General features: G+C 37.9%; 1 protein-coding gene across 3 annotated transcripts in view; it reads right to left on the reverse strand.

The window, feature by feature from the left end:
• Positions 1–16180, reverse strand: part of LOC126758168 (PDF receptor) — a 67573-nt gene extending 51393 nt beyond the window's left edge. For 2 of the 3 annotated variants that reach the window (XM_050472275.1, XM_050472278.1), the window contains exon 1: positions 7684–8097. The gene's annotated coding sequence lies outside the window, so the exon portion shown is untranslated. Of the gene's footprint in view, positions 1–7683; positions 8098–15734 lie in introns of those variants that run through there. The other variant, XM_050472276.1, reaches the window with a different exon arrangement.
• Between the last annotated feature and the right edge of the window lie 312 nt (positions 16181–16492).

Raw genomic sequence — 16492 nt, forward strand, 5'->3', positions numbered from 1 at the left:
GGTTAATAGCTCTTCAATTGTCATATCTTTCTTAAACCTTATTCAAGATAAGTTGAATTCGTAATTAGCTGTAAAACAAGAATTTTAAGACAAACTGCTAAAGGTGCGCTAAAATATCTTAAATCGCTTACCAATTTCTCAAACTGGTAAGGTTGGTAGTGGGGAATCCACGCAAAAACAATAATTTTCGGCTCAACGGAAATCTATTGTCTAAGATTTTTTATTCTTTACTGCTCACATTAAAAAGTGTGTGATAATAGATGAGCTGTGAAAATATTTTAACTCTGCCTGAAGTTGCCGCACATAGATAGTTGTGAACTACCAGGCTGTTCAATAAATTTTGACGTTCTATAAGAGAGGGCGTTGCACTAGCCCAATGTTTTTTTTTTGTTTTGTTAGTACACTCTTCATATGAACATACGTGAAGTTTCATCAATCGATGCATTCTTTGTTTGGTCGTACAAGCCTTGAAAACGGTCTGCGTGAATGACGTCCAAAAAAAGCATCAACACCAGAAATCATAGCCAAAATACAAATGATATGGTTTTGGAAGATCGTCGATTGACTGAGAGAGATTTAGTAGAGGCTCTACACATCTCATTAGGCGGTGTGAGCCACATTTTAAGTGAAATTTTGGGTTATAGAAAGCTGTGCCGCATTCGTTAACAATGGAACAAAAACACATTCGAATCCGACTTTCTCAGCAACATTTGGAGCGTTTTAAAAAGGATAAAATGGATTTTGTGCGTCGATTTATCACTATGGATTAGACTCCTGAATCAAAACAAGAGCCTAAAGAGTGGTGTGAACCTGGGTGTTTGGCTTCGAAAGCATCCACTGTATTCACAAGATTTGGCCCCCAGCGACTTCCATTTGTTTCCACAACTCAAAAAATATATGCTTGACAAGCGTTTTTCATCAAATGAAGAGTTCATAATGGCTGTTGATGCGTATTTTGCAGACCTTCCGGATTCTCACTTCAGGGATGGGATCCACAGATTGGAGGATCGTTGAAGCAAGTGTATTAATGTTCAGGGAGATTATACTGGATAAAAAGGTGTGTTTTGAATCATAAAATTGTGTTTTTCTTACCAAACGACAAAACTTATTGAACAACCTGATAGATCTGCTTTCTGCTATGTGCAAAGTCATCACTTCTGATATAGAGAAAACCTGCAAATAAATCACTGAAAAACACAACGTGTTGAATTTATCTCTAATCCAAATATTTATTGCTCAATAAATTCCACTGTTTGGAACATTGTTGCTCGATTTTATAGGAATTTTCATTGTCTTTTCGTCTAAATTCATGAATTGTTTGCGGCATCTGTGCCCGACAACGTGACCTTGAACATTAGCGTTTGTTGGATTTCAAAAATTTCCTTTCCGATAAGTTTAATAACCAAAATTTATTTATTTTTTGGTTTCAAAGGCTAATTATTCGACTATTGTCAATATTCAAATATATAAAGACGAAAAGACCTTTTCGATTTCCCAATATATTTATTTTTTTATTCAATGATTATTTATTGGATTGAACTATTGTAAATATAATGTGCGGTGTAACGCCACAAATACATACATACAAAGTAGCCGATCCCTCATTCACGTATTTATTTATGAACTTTTCGATTAGCTGTTCTGCTTCCGAGCATTAAATTGGTCAAATAAATCAAGGCCGAAAATGTTTACAAAATCATGCAACCTACTGCGGCAACAATAATTATATTATTTACACAAACACACACACACATTTGCATGGCTTTGTGCGCCCGCTGCCATCTCTGCTACGAAAAATTGCACTGAAACTCAATTAAAAATTTAAAATTCATAAGCAAAGCGGCACTTACGCACACACACTCCCACTTGCAACGAATTGTTCTGCCGCGGCCCAAAATATATCCGCTTTACACAAAAGTGCTTTTCAATGCCAAGAACGTCTGGCGCTGCCGCACAACGCTCGGACTGCTTTTGTGCACAGCTGCGCTGTTGTTGTCGACTGAGTGGACGAGGAATTTGTATTTGGGCATATTTTTTATTATTCATTACGCACATTTCGTCGATTTTTTGGCGTTCCACAGCGTAGCGCGCCGAATTTCAAGCTTAGTGTCTACAATGTACCCGAGAGTGGCTTGGGGTGCGCGCGCCGCGGATATCGATAAATCTCTTAAAAGCAAAATAAAATTTTAATAAAAGCTCGCGTGTCCTTTAAACTGAGTGTTGCAAGCAAATTGTGCGCCGCTTATATTTATGTGTTTGTTTGTGGCACCCAGGAGTAAAATTTTCATTTAAGTTAGAGTTGTGGCAAGCACGCGACGCGTTCGATTCGCTTGAATAATTCTTCGCTGGCGCCCACGTGTCTGCTCATGGACGCCATTAGCTACGCTACATCTAGCGCGAACGAAAATTTTGTTTGACAAATCGAGTTAGCGCCGCGTAACTGTTTAAAGCAAACCACCGGCTGCTGTTGATGCAAATTTCACTGCTGGTTACTTAATTAGTTGTGCGCCATAATGAGCGGCAACGTCAGTGGCAACACAAGTTTGCAAACAGTAAGATTTTATATGTTGCAAGTGCGCGTGGCAGTATTCTGATGCATATTTTTGACGCGGTCTACACTAATAAATAGCAAAAAGTCAGCGCGAGAGCCAACATTTAAATTATAAATAAATAGTTTGTGCAACATTAACGTTCAACGCCGTCGGTTTTTGCCGCCTTTGTTTTTGCGCGCGCTTGTTGTTTTTCGTTACCGTTAACTCGCGAAATTTAATATAAACATACAAGGCGCTGCCTTGACAGCCTTCGCCATCTCGTTTTGTCACTGCGCTGCGCGTGGGTATAGGGCGCTTCGAAGCCGTTATAATAGGCGGTAGGCGGAAGCCCCTTTCTTGAAATGCAACTCTTCACTTTTGCTGAATTTATGCTCACATGCATATTTACTTAGCATACTTGCAGCAAACGGCTTGCAACAAGTACCCCACTCGACGGCAAGTAGTGCACGTTACATGCGTTGCTTGTTGTTGCTGCATTTTAATTCTATGTACCACTCTTGTAGCTGCAGTACGTATACATAGGTTGCCTTGCCTCTCCGCCGTTTAATGTGCATTTCTTGCGCCGCTTTTTCTTGCCCCAATCACTGAGACTTGTGCCACTGCTGCTTTCTTGTTATCATTGCCATTCGTTATTATTTAGTAGTGTTTTTTTGGTGGATTTTTGCCACTTGCCACATGCAACGGTCCTGCTCGCTGTTTTTCTGCTCCGTGTAGGGCGAAAAGCGGCAAGTAAGTGTTGCAAGTCTGATTTCTTCTGTTGATTTTCCGCACTACAAGTGGCAAAGCATCCGTGAGTTGCTGCATATTTCATGCAGTGACAACAGCGCGCGGATCAACAGCATTGGAGGATGAAAGGTATTTAGCGCTTGCTATCGTGTGTGTGAGTTTGTTGCGATGGAAATGTGTGGCTTCTGTTTGTGCAATGTTTTTCCAGTGAGAGAGCCATGTTTCGAAGCTCTCGACATGCAAGGAATTCTTTAAATGCTTTCCGAGTATTTCATGCTCTTCTGACAGTTGTTTTAGGTACAAAAACAGTTGAGGACTTCACCAACCTGTGTATATAACTTTTAGTCTTGGAAAAATGTTTGTGCTAATTAACTTTAATGCTTTTTCTAAAGACGCTGATGACGCCGGAAATCTCAGACGTTAAGAAAAATCATTTAGCAGGTACGATCTTGCATTATAGCCTCAAAAATACGGGAATTTCGATTCTTTGCTGTCAAGCGAATTTCTAATTTTGCGCTCTTTATGCCTTTTCGAGTGGTTGAGAAAGTTTTTTCTTATTATTTTTATATTATTTTTCTTGTTAGAGTTATATACTATGGTTTATCATCATAGGCTTCAATATCATTATTTGATTCCTCAAAGTTCTGTCTAGCGCATAATTGCAATTCTTTAACTTGAAACTTCCCTCAGATTCGAATATTCCCTAAGACAAGACTTTGGCAACAAATTAAATATCTTAAAGCTTTCTGTAGAGATAGCATAGCATTTTTTTAATTTTGCTGAAATTGTATTTTAAATAAGCTTTCTGTAGAAGTCATACCATATAAACAACTATTTAGAACCCACAACATACGCAACCCATTCCGATATTCGGTTTAACTATTACAAGTTTTTAAATATTATAAGTATATTTCGCCACGGAATTGATTTGACAGTCAAATTGGGTCGAAAATGCCTTCACTGAGTAGCTCTAACCACTAAAATCGCCGTAATTTTACTCGTTCATATTTTTTGTATTAATGCTGAACCAACTTATGCCAATACATTTATATGTATATTCTTTTTCCTGTTTGTTTTTTTTTTTTTTTGAGTTGTCTTATTTGTTGTTAGAAAACCTTCATTTCACTCATTCATATGTTTTTCATTAATTCTCAACCGAATTATGCTATTTTATTTTTATATCTACACAATTTTGAATTCTCTACTCGTTTTGTTGTTTAAATATTGAAGCAAAAATACAGTATTATTTTTGAATCTGTTTTGCAATCAGTTAAAGCTGTCATTATATTGTGGTTTCCAATCACCTTTTCAGCGTCGTTATTTCATTTTGACATATATTTTTGACATAGCTTATCTGCTAGGAGGCAAGAAATTAACACCAATGTGCGCATAATAAATGTTTTTCAATCACTTCCATATTTATTTCTATTTAAATGGAATAAATTTAAATTATCGTCGTCGACGTGAAGCTGAAACATTGCATTGTGTGGGAGTATGCCGAGCAGTACGTAAACACATATTCACATATATACATATAATTTCTTTCAGTGGCTTTAACTCTGCAATAAATGTTGTGATTTCATTCTGGTATGCTATATATATATATACATATACATATATATATGTGTGTGCATGTATGTGGTTAAATATTTGGTAGCGTCAACGTATGTCTATATAAAGGTGCTCATTATTTCGCCTGAAGTGTCAGTTTTTGCTATAAGGAACTAATCCAATGTACAGAAGTTCTTTATTTTCAAGTTAAACCGTGTCTAAATAATTTTTTCTTTCCCGCGTATATAACATGCGATTTTGTGATATTTTGCATTAAGTAAGTAAACTACAACTTCGTGGCTTTAATTTTTTAGTACAAAATTTTCCGGACTACAGAAATGGTTCTAGTATTTTTTCCGTGAAGCCAAACCTTTAAAAGTTATAAGCTCTTAAAGTTATACATCGAGTGCGCTGAGTATGCATGCTATGCCATGGCGTATGAGCAACATAAAATTTATAAGGCACTTGTATCAATGCTCAGCACTTTGGTTATGTGAACAACCTTAAACAATGCTATTATAAAATAAAAATAAAAATAATAATAATGTACTGAAACTTCAAACGGCGCGTGAATGAAAAAAAATATTAACTTGGTATATAACGCACACCCTAATACAAATATCTAGCTGTTTTTGTAGCCCTTTTGACCTGTGCGTGTGACAGCCTTGCATTAAATTTGAACTGTTCAGCAGTGAATATGTAATCGATGCACATTTTGCAGGCGTGTCTGACTCTTAGCTCGTAATAACAGTTATGGGGCATGATGTAATAAATGTTTTACTGCATTTTCGCAGAATTGTTGCAAAAGTTTTAAAATGCAATTAATTGGCCTGATTGATAAATTGTTGGTTCGTTTTGTCTGTACCATGTGTGTCCGTATGTATCTGCGCATATATTTGATTAACTCTTGAATTGCTTGATTATTATTTATTTGGGTGGCATATAAAATAACAGTATATTTTAGTGCTTATTTCGACTGAAAAAGTAAGCAAAAACAAATTTTAGACTGATATTTTGTAAAATTATAATTTAATGCAAACCAATTAAATATGTAGCAAAAACTAAGTATATATACGTTCATACCATTTAAGTTGATTATGCAGAATTTTGCGCCACTAACTGGAACTAGCAGCCACACACGTATAAGTATATATGAAACTTACACCTCATGCCGGTTTCGGAAGCCGTGCAAAGCAGCATAAACTACATTTGGTCACATGCTCATACATCAGTGGTTTTTGCTGAATTTTTTCCAATACAGTAGCACGTCTTACACTCACACATACACACAAATTTGTATTAAACTTGTACGCACATTTTTTGCACGGAATTCGGCAATCAGACCTGCATTTACATAACTATTTACATTGAGTTTTGCTACTTTTGTAGGCAGGCATTCCAAGAACGCTGTAATTGCTTTGCATTTCGCAAGCTGAAAAGCAGGCAATAGCTAATTTTTCTTACTTTGTGAAGAGCTCAATGAGGTGTTCTAATATCAAGTGACACTGCGGCACTGAAGATGTTTGAAGAGCTTTTATGTGTCGCTGGCAGACAGAATTTGAAACACTTGTAATTCCGTGAAAATAATATTTGCGGCAGTTTGGGTTTATTGCGGACTTTTTCTGTGGATGTTGTTTACCTAAGAAACCTTTGATTTTTAAAGTACAGATAAGTAGTAGTATACCGAGAAAAATCACTGCAGTTATTTACTGTAATTAAAATCCTTTAGAACACCGCATTGGTGGTCCCACATGCATGTATGAAGAGTATATGTATATAAGACTCCAATCGGAAACAATTAATATACATTTATATATAAAATTACGTGTCACGTTGTTTGTCTGCGATGGACTCCTAAACTGCTGAACCAATTTTAGCAAAATTTACCACACTGTGTCCAGTTCCACCTAATTTAGAAGATAGGATAATAAAAACAGTCCCTAAATGAAAAAATACAGTGAACGCTCTATTAAATGGACGCTCTATTAAGCTGACATCTCTATTAACTGTACACAAAGGCTGGTAACCAGACATTGAGAAAGCAACCTGCAATATTTTTTCCAATGAAATTTATTTGTATAAAAATATTCAAAATTGAATCTCAAGTGCAATCCCTTGGATTCTTATACCGAAAAAAATTCGTTCGTATGTTACAAAAAGAACGCCGACTAAGTACGGTTTTCTGTACTGACTTTCGGACGATAATCTGTTCTAAAGCAAGTTTATTGCAGTTTATTCATCGCCGAAGTCCCCGTGTATAAGTGCAACTTCCTTTCAAGACTAAAATGAAAGTATAGTTAAGACGGCGATAGTCTGTAAAGTTCAACCCAATGCCGAGTTAATGACTTTGATTTCAATGCCACGTAGCTAATTTTTACATTTTGACAGCCACTGTGTTTTCCTTGCCTGGACCAAATAGTTTTAAACTAAAAAATGGACGAAATGTTTTATGAAAAAAGGATTTGTTGAAGTTCTCTTCTCTTTAAAAAAAGTTCGGGTTTAGTTTACAACGTTTTAATAAGAGCTTTTTACAGTTATAATGAAAATAAGGCTTAATAAGAGTTGGGTTCAAAAGTCTTTTTGAAAAGAGAGCCTGTTAGTACACACCTAGTGGTTGTGCTGTTTATTGGGTTTATAGGCTACTCAAAAAGTGCTATTTTGAGAAAAAATATTTATTCGCAGTGAAATTTGTTAGGGTCTTAACCGAAATTTTGAAATTTCAATTTTTTTCGGATATTACTAAACTCAAAGTAGCAAAGGTGCATGGAAATGATGACTCAGTTGAAAAGTCCCCATAACTATGTTTCTTGACTTAAACTGATTTTTCAGATTTTGTTGTAAACCGAGAACTCACCTTTTATGCAAAACTATGCAATCTGCAGGGGGTTTTAAGATGATTTTATGACCAAAAATTCGTGGTATAAGTCTTATTTTTGCTTGCAACAGACTCTATGTTGACACTGTAATATATATTTTTACCGTTAAAATGTACGCGCAATTCCAACAACGAAAAATTTACACTTCCGGCAACTGAAATCTAATAAAGTAAAGCACCGTTATAAATTCAAGCCACTATTCCACCGACATGAATTATCCGTGTATTCAAATCAAACAGCCAGCATGCACAGAGCGCTTAGTTGCAACCGAAATCGAAGAAGCGAAAACGAAATTTGTATATGTATGAGAGGTACGTGTGTGAAATGGTAGCGCTGGCGAGCGTATCAAATGAACCGGACACCATCAGAGACGCGCACGTTATGCCACACGGCGACAGGATGCAACTACTGTTAAGCCATAAGGCCAAGCACACACACACACGCACATCAACAAAAACACTTACGAACGAGGGCTAAAACGAACGAAATACCGAAGATGCAAAGCCAAGTAGCGGTGGCATGAAGCAGCGCGATACGCGGCGCGTATGTGAGCAGGACAACAGCATATGGCAAATGCATTTAGAGCAACAATGTACGACAAATGAACGAAATACACAAATATATACGAACACGAAGAGCAGTAAAGAAAAATTGTGGCGGTGTGAGTTTGTTTATAAACTGATTGGGTTGGTATGCTGTGCCGGTGGCGATTGCCGAACTGCGAGTGCCGTGCAGGGAGCACAGGAATCCGAGCGCCGAGGGGTAAGCGACGAAGCACGACGAAGCAAATGTTATTATTGTTGTTGTTGGTATGCTGTGGCAACAGCTGAGACCGTGAGGCACGATGCAGTGGGTGGTTGAGTTGTTGTCGATGGCGAAGAATATGCGTATGAAAACAGAAACAGAAAGATAGCAAAACAAAGCAGCCGGTGCGAGTGGCGTGAGTCGGCAGTTATGGTAGGCTCGTCAATGCGATAGGCGTGAGCGCATGTCCTGGCTGCACGTGACTTTCATGAGGCAACGCCGTGGCGGTACCGCCGGCGTAAGGGGCAAAAGTAAAATAAAGTAGATTAACAAATAGCACTACGAGGGCAGAGTTTGGGCAAGTAAAGCCTATGCTTGAAGCTGAGAGGTTGCAGCTTATGCGACTGCGAAGCGTCGGCAGGGCTTGTGAACGTAAACTAATAGATTAAGCGAAAGACAAATAGGTGGGCGCGTGTAGCGGCCAGTCGAAAGCAAAAAATTGACATTTGAGCCTAGTTTGGGGCACAAAATGCTTTGAAAGCGATGCCTCGTACTTGAAAAATAGTACCATAGTGTAAATAGAAAGCAAAAAGAAGACTCAAAGTAAAAACACCAAAAATCGAGTGAGTAAGCATGCTGACAACAAGCGCCGCAGCGCCGATTTTTACGACTTTGTTGCGTGTGTGTGTATGTATATATCGGGTGATTTTTTAAGAGCTTGATAACTTTTTTTAAAAAAAAAACGCATAAAATTTGCAAAATCTCATCGGTTCTTTATTTGAAACGTTAGATTGGTTCATGACATTTACTTTTTGAAGATAATTTCATTTAAATGTTGACCGCGGCTGCGTCTTAGGTGGTCCATTCGGAAAGTCCAATTTTGGGCAACTTTTTCGAGCATTGCGGCCGGAATAGCCCGAATTTCTTCGGAAATGTTGTCTTCCAAAGCTGGAATAGTTGCTGGCTTATTTCTGTAGACTTTAGACTTGACGTAGCCCCGCAAAAAATAGTCTAACGGCGTTAAATCGCATGATTTTGGTGGCCAACTTACGGGTCCATTTCTTGAGATGAATTGTTCTCCGAAGTTTTCCCTCAAAATGGCCATAGAATCGCGAGCTGTGTGGCATGTAGCGCCATCTTGTTGAAACCACATGTCAACCAAGTTCAGTTCTTCCATTTTTGGCAACAAAAAGTTTGTTAGCATCGAACGATAGCGATCGCCATTCACCGTAACGTTGCGTCCAACAGCATCTTTGAAAAAATACGGTCCAATGATTCCACCAGCGTACAAACCACACCAAACAGTGCATTTTTCGGGATGCATGGGCAGTTCTTGAACGGCTTCTGGTTGCTCTTCACCCCAAATGCGGCAATTTTGCTTATTTACGTAGCCATTCAACCAGAAATGAGCCTCATCGCTGAACAAAATTTGTCGATAAAAAAGCGGAAACACATTTCGAACCGAACACTGATTTTGGTAATAAAATTCAATGATTTGCAAGCGTTGCTCGTTAGTAAGTCTATTCATGATGAAATGTCAAAGCATACTGAGCATCTTTCTCTTTGACACCATGTCTGAAATCCCACGTGATCTGTCAAATACTAATGCATGAAAATCCTAACCTCAAAAAAATCACCCGATATAAGCGCACCTGTGTGTAGGTGAGTCCGACGCTTTACAGCTACAAGCATGTTTCGGTCGCATTCATTGCATGGCCGCACATTTTAAGTCGCCCACGCGTTGCATGACTGCTGGCATGCAACAGCCTCGCATTGCGCTGCCACATACGTATACAGACGCACGCACACACAGGAAATTAAAATATGTAGAAACCTTTGCCGTTTATTTGCTTCATCTCTGCCGAAACGCTCGAAAAATGCAAAAATGCAAGCACCCACACACACACACCCATGCTGGCTGTTGGCGGTTGCATGCATATATATTTGCAAACAAAAACCGAAAAACAGAATTAAATTGTAATTTTTGAGCGCTTGCAGCTGACTTCCGCACTCGCCGCTGCGTGCTGCCCCATTGTACAGGCACGGCCGCGGGGGCGTATGAGCAACATTTAATTGTGCGGTAATTCGGTTAGTGGGCTGAGTGCCGTTTGCTATGAGCGCTGCTTTGCATGCGAGACGCCGAGTGAAGCCCACGAAGTGAAAACGGTTATAGAGCGCAAATTAAGTGCTTAGACTTTGTTGCAAGGAAGCTGCGTTCCATCTGCGTTGTCACTCGAAGGCTTTTATTGCTACTAAGTGAGATTTATTGAACTTTTTGCGGAATTTTATTAAGGTCAGCGTTTGGGTGACTGTGCCTATAACGGAAGTTTCGTTCACTTTTTCTCGGCTTCCCTTTGTTGTCTTGAAGTCTTCAAACTGCGTGCGGTTTCGCGCCTCGAATTCTTAGTAGTGTTCAAATTAATTACTTTTCTTCGCGAAACACAACTAAATACGACGACAAACTGTAGACTGTGTGTGTGCGTGCCAGTGAACACGCAGGATTTCTTTGATTTCAGCAAATAATTAAAAATATTCTTTCTGGGAGGATACTGCTTTATATTCAGTTATTTTAAATCGCATAGTAACCGTTGCTCTGCGGATAAGTGTGAATGACCGACCCCTGAACTGTAAAGTTGCAAATTTTTATTTTTATTAAAGTGTATGGTGTGAGGCATTCTAAGTTCATAGTATTATACTTCTAAATTTTTATTCTAGGAGGTAGTCGAAAAAGTCATTTCGTATTTCTATACGACACAATGTGATTGGTAGCACCGAAAATATGCGACTACGTTGTTCATAACAAAATACGAAAAGACATTTTCGACTGCCCAATATTCTAGAATAAAAAATTACCGGAGGGCATTAGATCCTTTTTGGTCGAATTTATCAGAGGTCTAACCCAAAAATTTTCTTAAGGAACGTCCATGGAATAGGAAATCAGAAATACCTTGAACAGGATACAGGTATATTAGGTTTGCATGAAGTTTGTAACACCCAAAATGAAAAGTCTGAGAGCCTATAAAGTCTATTTGTAAATAAGCAGCGTGACCAGCTAAGTCAATTTAACGATGACTTTCTGCATGTCCGTCTATCCGTTCGTCTGTATATATACGAACTAGTACCTCTGTTTTTGAGATATCGATCTGTAATTTTGTAAATGATGGAAACAAAGCGTTTGTATGGAAAGCTTTTTCATTTGACAAGATATAGCGAAATTTGCATAGGTGAGCTTATTTTCTAAGGTAACGATGCAATATCCGAAGATATGGTTCAGATTGAGTCTTTACAGCATATAGCTGACAAACGAACTGACCTTTCAAGATTCTTGAAAACATGCTGTTGTATTTGTGAAGGGGACTATAGCTTCGGTTAACGTTAACTTTTTTTCTTACTCGAGACTAGAACCACAAAAGACGAATATTAGTGAAATCCCTTAAGACGAGCTCTTGGGGAAAATAAAAGCCAAAATACGTCTTATTCATGGTGAAGAACATACGTGGAATGAGAAATCTGGCATATATGTATTTTTCCTCAAAAATTTCTGTCGAAAGCTTAGTTATATTCGAGACTCGAACTAAAAAAATAATAATTTCTATAGACCACTTCATGCTGACAAATATTGGCATATGAAAGTTTTTAAATTATGTCTTCATAAATCAATTTAAGCTTAAAAATGTAGCGATTTCACTTAAAAATCCATTTTAGTAATTACCAAATCCGAATATTTGCTTTACCTTGTTGATTCGCTAAATCACGAGTGAAAATTTGTAATGAGTCGCCTTTAAGTTTAATGAGTATAAGTGAAATTTTTAAAATGAAATAAATGTAAGGCAGTGGGTGAGGGTTTTAAATGAGGAAACTGTGTGAAATTGTGAAACCGGCAGCCAGCGGACGCTGAACTGCTGCCCACGTGATGGAGTGGTGAACGAAGGGCGGGTAAGCAGAGGTTTCAGCAGCGAAGTGTATGAGTTGGTGGGCATTTTAGACTAAGTGTGTTGTTACAAACACACAAGTTTAAGAAAACTATAAAAGTTAAAATTTCCTGGAACCAGCAACAACTTTGCACTGAATAGCAAAAATGTTAACGGCAGTCAGCAACTCAACTGAGCTTAATGCGTTGCCGAAAAACAACCCAAAAGTAAATGAATATTTGCTTGGAACGGACATGTAGTTAAATTTCGGACTGCGATAGACAGATGAAAGCAGCATAACGGTATAGTCACAAGAGTTGCTATAGAATAACAGTCTGAGAAAATGGACAAAATTCGATTTTAATTAAAAGCAACCAAATCAAATGCAGGTCAAAGCACAAGGGGCACACACACACAATACAGATATGCTTGAATAAATGCACTTACTTACGCACATACCCGGAGAGGCCACAGGGGAGAGGTTTCTAGAGGCAAACATTTGATCTGCGCCAAAGTAATCATTAATGTAATTGTACATATGTTATTGTACATGAGTAATTGTCGAGCCATAACTGCGTGCCGCAAGTTGAGTTGGGCGTTCGTTGGGTGGGCATGGCATTGTGTGCATTGTGACTCCAAATAATTTGCTCACTCGCGCTCTCGTCTACTTTTATGACGCTGTGTCAACAACAGCAGCACAAAGGATTAGCAGTAACTGTATATACAAATCCAAATGCCTTGCTAAAGCCTTTCCACTATTTTTAGAGTTATTTATTAATGGCGCACAATAGCATAGGCCAGACAGCGACCGTGTGAGAAGCAAACTTTGTCCCATTCATTTCCGATTCCCTTTTACAGCCTATTTGAAAATGGTTTATTTCTAAACACTCGGTGTGTGAGTGTCTAAAGAAACGCAAAGCCTATCTCTCTAGTGTATTAGGCAAAATGTTTGAAGTCGCTGTAAATGATTTATGCGGCTTTGTTGCATTCAAGAATTCAATTAGGATGATTGACTTAATTGTTAGATTGAAAAGACTGCTGTAAAGGCGATGTCTACAAAGAATCACTCTTCTTAATGAAGGATAAGAACATTTTTAAGTCACTAAAAGTACAAGCTGAGACCAAGCTTTTGTAGAGAAATTTAATGGAAGATAAAATTTGAAAGAGAATAATACTAAGCCAAAAACTAGCAGCAGGAGTTTTGAGTAAGTGATGGCTGTCATTCACAGATTATGATTCAAATTGTATGTGTCAGTTAAAAAAAATATTATTTTATATATTGAGATATTTGCTGAGCTTTTTAATGTTTATAAGGTCACACAGAGCTTTTGATGGGTTTGGTGCATTAATTTTATTAGCTTTCATTAAATTTCACCATTTTAGAAAAAGCTTGCGTATATTTTTACTACTGAGCTTTCATACTAAAAGTACTGAATTAAGTACGTTTTTCATAAACTTTATTAAGCTTCCACAATAATTTTCATAGTCAAACACATTTTGTGACTACTCAAATATTTTTAAATGTTATCTGGGTTTTCAACTTGTTCTAAATTGACTTTGTAGTTGGAAACCAATTCATATTACAATTTGCTTTCACATCCTCCACTTAGTGAGCTTTCATATATTTATAAGCTTTCTTATTATGCGAAATGTTTTAAAATGTAAGCGTGCTATATAAGATAGCAAGCCCTCAGGTTCATGTGCCGCAAGCTTTTATTAAAATTCGACAGAAAAAAAATTGAAAACCAATTAGCTTACAGATTTGTACTTATCGAGCTTTCATGTGTTTTAAGCTTTCATATTTTGCAGGTTTAAAGCATAGTATTTACGAAAACAAGCTTTTGGGTTCATGCCTCGCGAGCTTTCATAAAAATCCGTGAGAAGCTTTCACAATTTAAATTGAAAGACAGCACTTTGTTCTTTTAATGAAAACTAATATTAAATTATGGTAATCTTTCATTGGGGGGCTTTTTACGTGGCGGGTCCCAAACCCAGCGCACAACCCTATGTAGAGGATGTTTCGCCTTCTCACTTTAGCTCGCCTTCGAACGGATGTTCTTAGGCTACCCAGACGATACTTGGTCAAAGACCGGAAGTTGTGAGCTGCTTGAGCCATGTGTAAAAGAATCGTTTCTGGCCACTCCCAAGTGAATGGCGATCAGAGAACTTTCCTCACTTGCGTGAACTTCTACACATGACTCCATCCGGAGTTAACTCGGCTATAATCGAGTAAGCGGTGTCTACGCCAATTAAGAAGAAGAATATATGTATATAAATATTTTAAGACAGAGATTCCACCTTAATATATCGTTTTTGAACAGTTGGAACCAATTTTTATCACAACTAAACTTGAAACCGGAGTATATATTCTTTTCAGTCCTTTATTCCGCATTTCACCAACGTATTGACCATTAACTTCTACAAGTCTTCATATCTTACATCAATTTGTTTTCTACTTAATATTAGCTTATTTATTTATTCTTCATTTCTATTCTAATCACGTGTGCACTTTGTCAGTTCACACATTTTGAGTATTCCCTCCGTCCGCGAATTGTAGGTGCTAATAATTGCTATCTTTCAGCGCTACACACCATTTTAAGCCCGAACAAATAAATATATATTTACATAAGTGCCTGCAAACCAATAATATAACACTAAGGCACATATGTACATATACATATGTATGTATGTGTGTATGTATGCACATGAAAAAGACGAGCGTGGAAGTGACGCATACGCCATGGGGGCATCTGATTGATCCACAATCAAAGCGAGTCTGGCAATAATAAATTCGGTCAGCTGGACAGCCAATAATCAAATCTTAAAAGATATTCTACTAGCGATTTGGCAAATTGCAATTTTGGTGCCATTACTAATGAATTCCAATTGTATAGGAAATGTTTTAGCACTTTTAGTAATTGCTATTAGATCTGGAAATTCGCTTCTATTTTTATTTGATCGTCGAAATTGAAAATATGAAAATTCCATAATGCAATTTGTTGAATTGTTTACGATTTTTCACATAAGTGGACTGCCAAATGGTTCCTAGGCACTGGTAAGGCTGTTGCCCAATATGCAGACGTAAATTCTTATATAAAAATTCCTCGAACGAAATTTCATTAATTTTTTTATAAATTTTTTGTTTTGTTTCGGAAATTATGATTCAATTTCTTTAATTTATTTTTTTGTTTTGTTGTTTTTTTTTAAATTACGGTACATTCCGTAACTAATTGGTGACTACTTCTATGCGCACTAGTCGGTATTCACTTGAAAAATACTAGTTCAGTTGATATTTAAATTTTTCTTGTCAAAATATATTGATTATATTCGCACTAGTCCGTAACTAGTTCCAGACTATTTTCGATTGCACTTACCAAGTCAGTCTCACTCGGTGCAACTGAAGTAGTTCAACTGCGCGCTGCCAGCTTATCTTAGAATTGCCTGCTTTTATTTCAATGCAATTTACGCGAAATTAGCTAATTTAATCTGCGCTTAAAGCACTGCTAGCACTGCTCACCAATACACACAGCGCTTTGTTTATGCTTTCGCTGTGTGTGTGTGTAGTGGTTTGATAGTTCCTGGAATACGCGCTTGAAAAAGTACGCTTTTCCTACACAGCTTTTCTTAATGAATTTTAAGCGCCGTTCCCGCGCACTTTTACTGCTGCTTTCTACACGCTTGCGTCTCTCGCATTGGCTGTTGCTGAAACGTCTTTATTTTCCCGTATCTAAAGCATTTATTGTTACTATTTTCTCACTTGTTTACCTAAACGAATGCTGTGTCGTTTGGAACGGTTCGCCGTTGTACGCGCGTCGCTGCTGAAAGCCGTTGTGAGACTAAAATGCGGCTGTGCTGAAGCGCTCAGCAACGGCTGGCGGCAGCGGAAAACGGCGCAGCAGCAGTGGGTGGTGGGGTTCGGTACCCCACCATGATGCAGGTAGTGAGTGGCAGGTGGGCGCGCTGTGAGGCAGGTCGGTGTGAGTGCCAGCATCTTCTCAGCTGGTGTATGTGAATGTGTGTGTGAGCAGCTTGTAAGATATCTGTTAAGTAGCTAGTAGCTGCTGGATTATGATAATGATGGTATTATGGACTTTCTCGTTTCTTAACATTTTTTTCTTACTTTGATGCTGTT

This window comes from Bactrocera neohumeralis, chromosome 5, assembly GCF_024586455.1.
Source record: "Bactrocera neohumeralis isolate Rockhampton chromosome 5, APGP_CSIRO_Bneo_wtdbg2-racon-allhic-juicebox.fasta_v2, whole genome shotgun sequence".
Lineage (NCBI taxonomy): Eukaryota > Metazoa > Arthropoda > Insecta > Diptera > Tephritidae > Bactrocera > Bactrocera neohumeralis.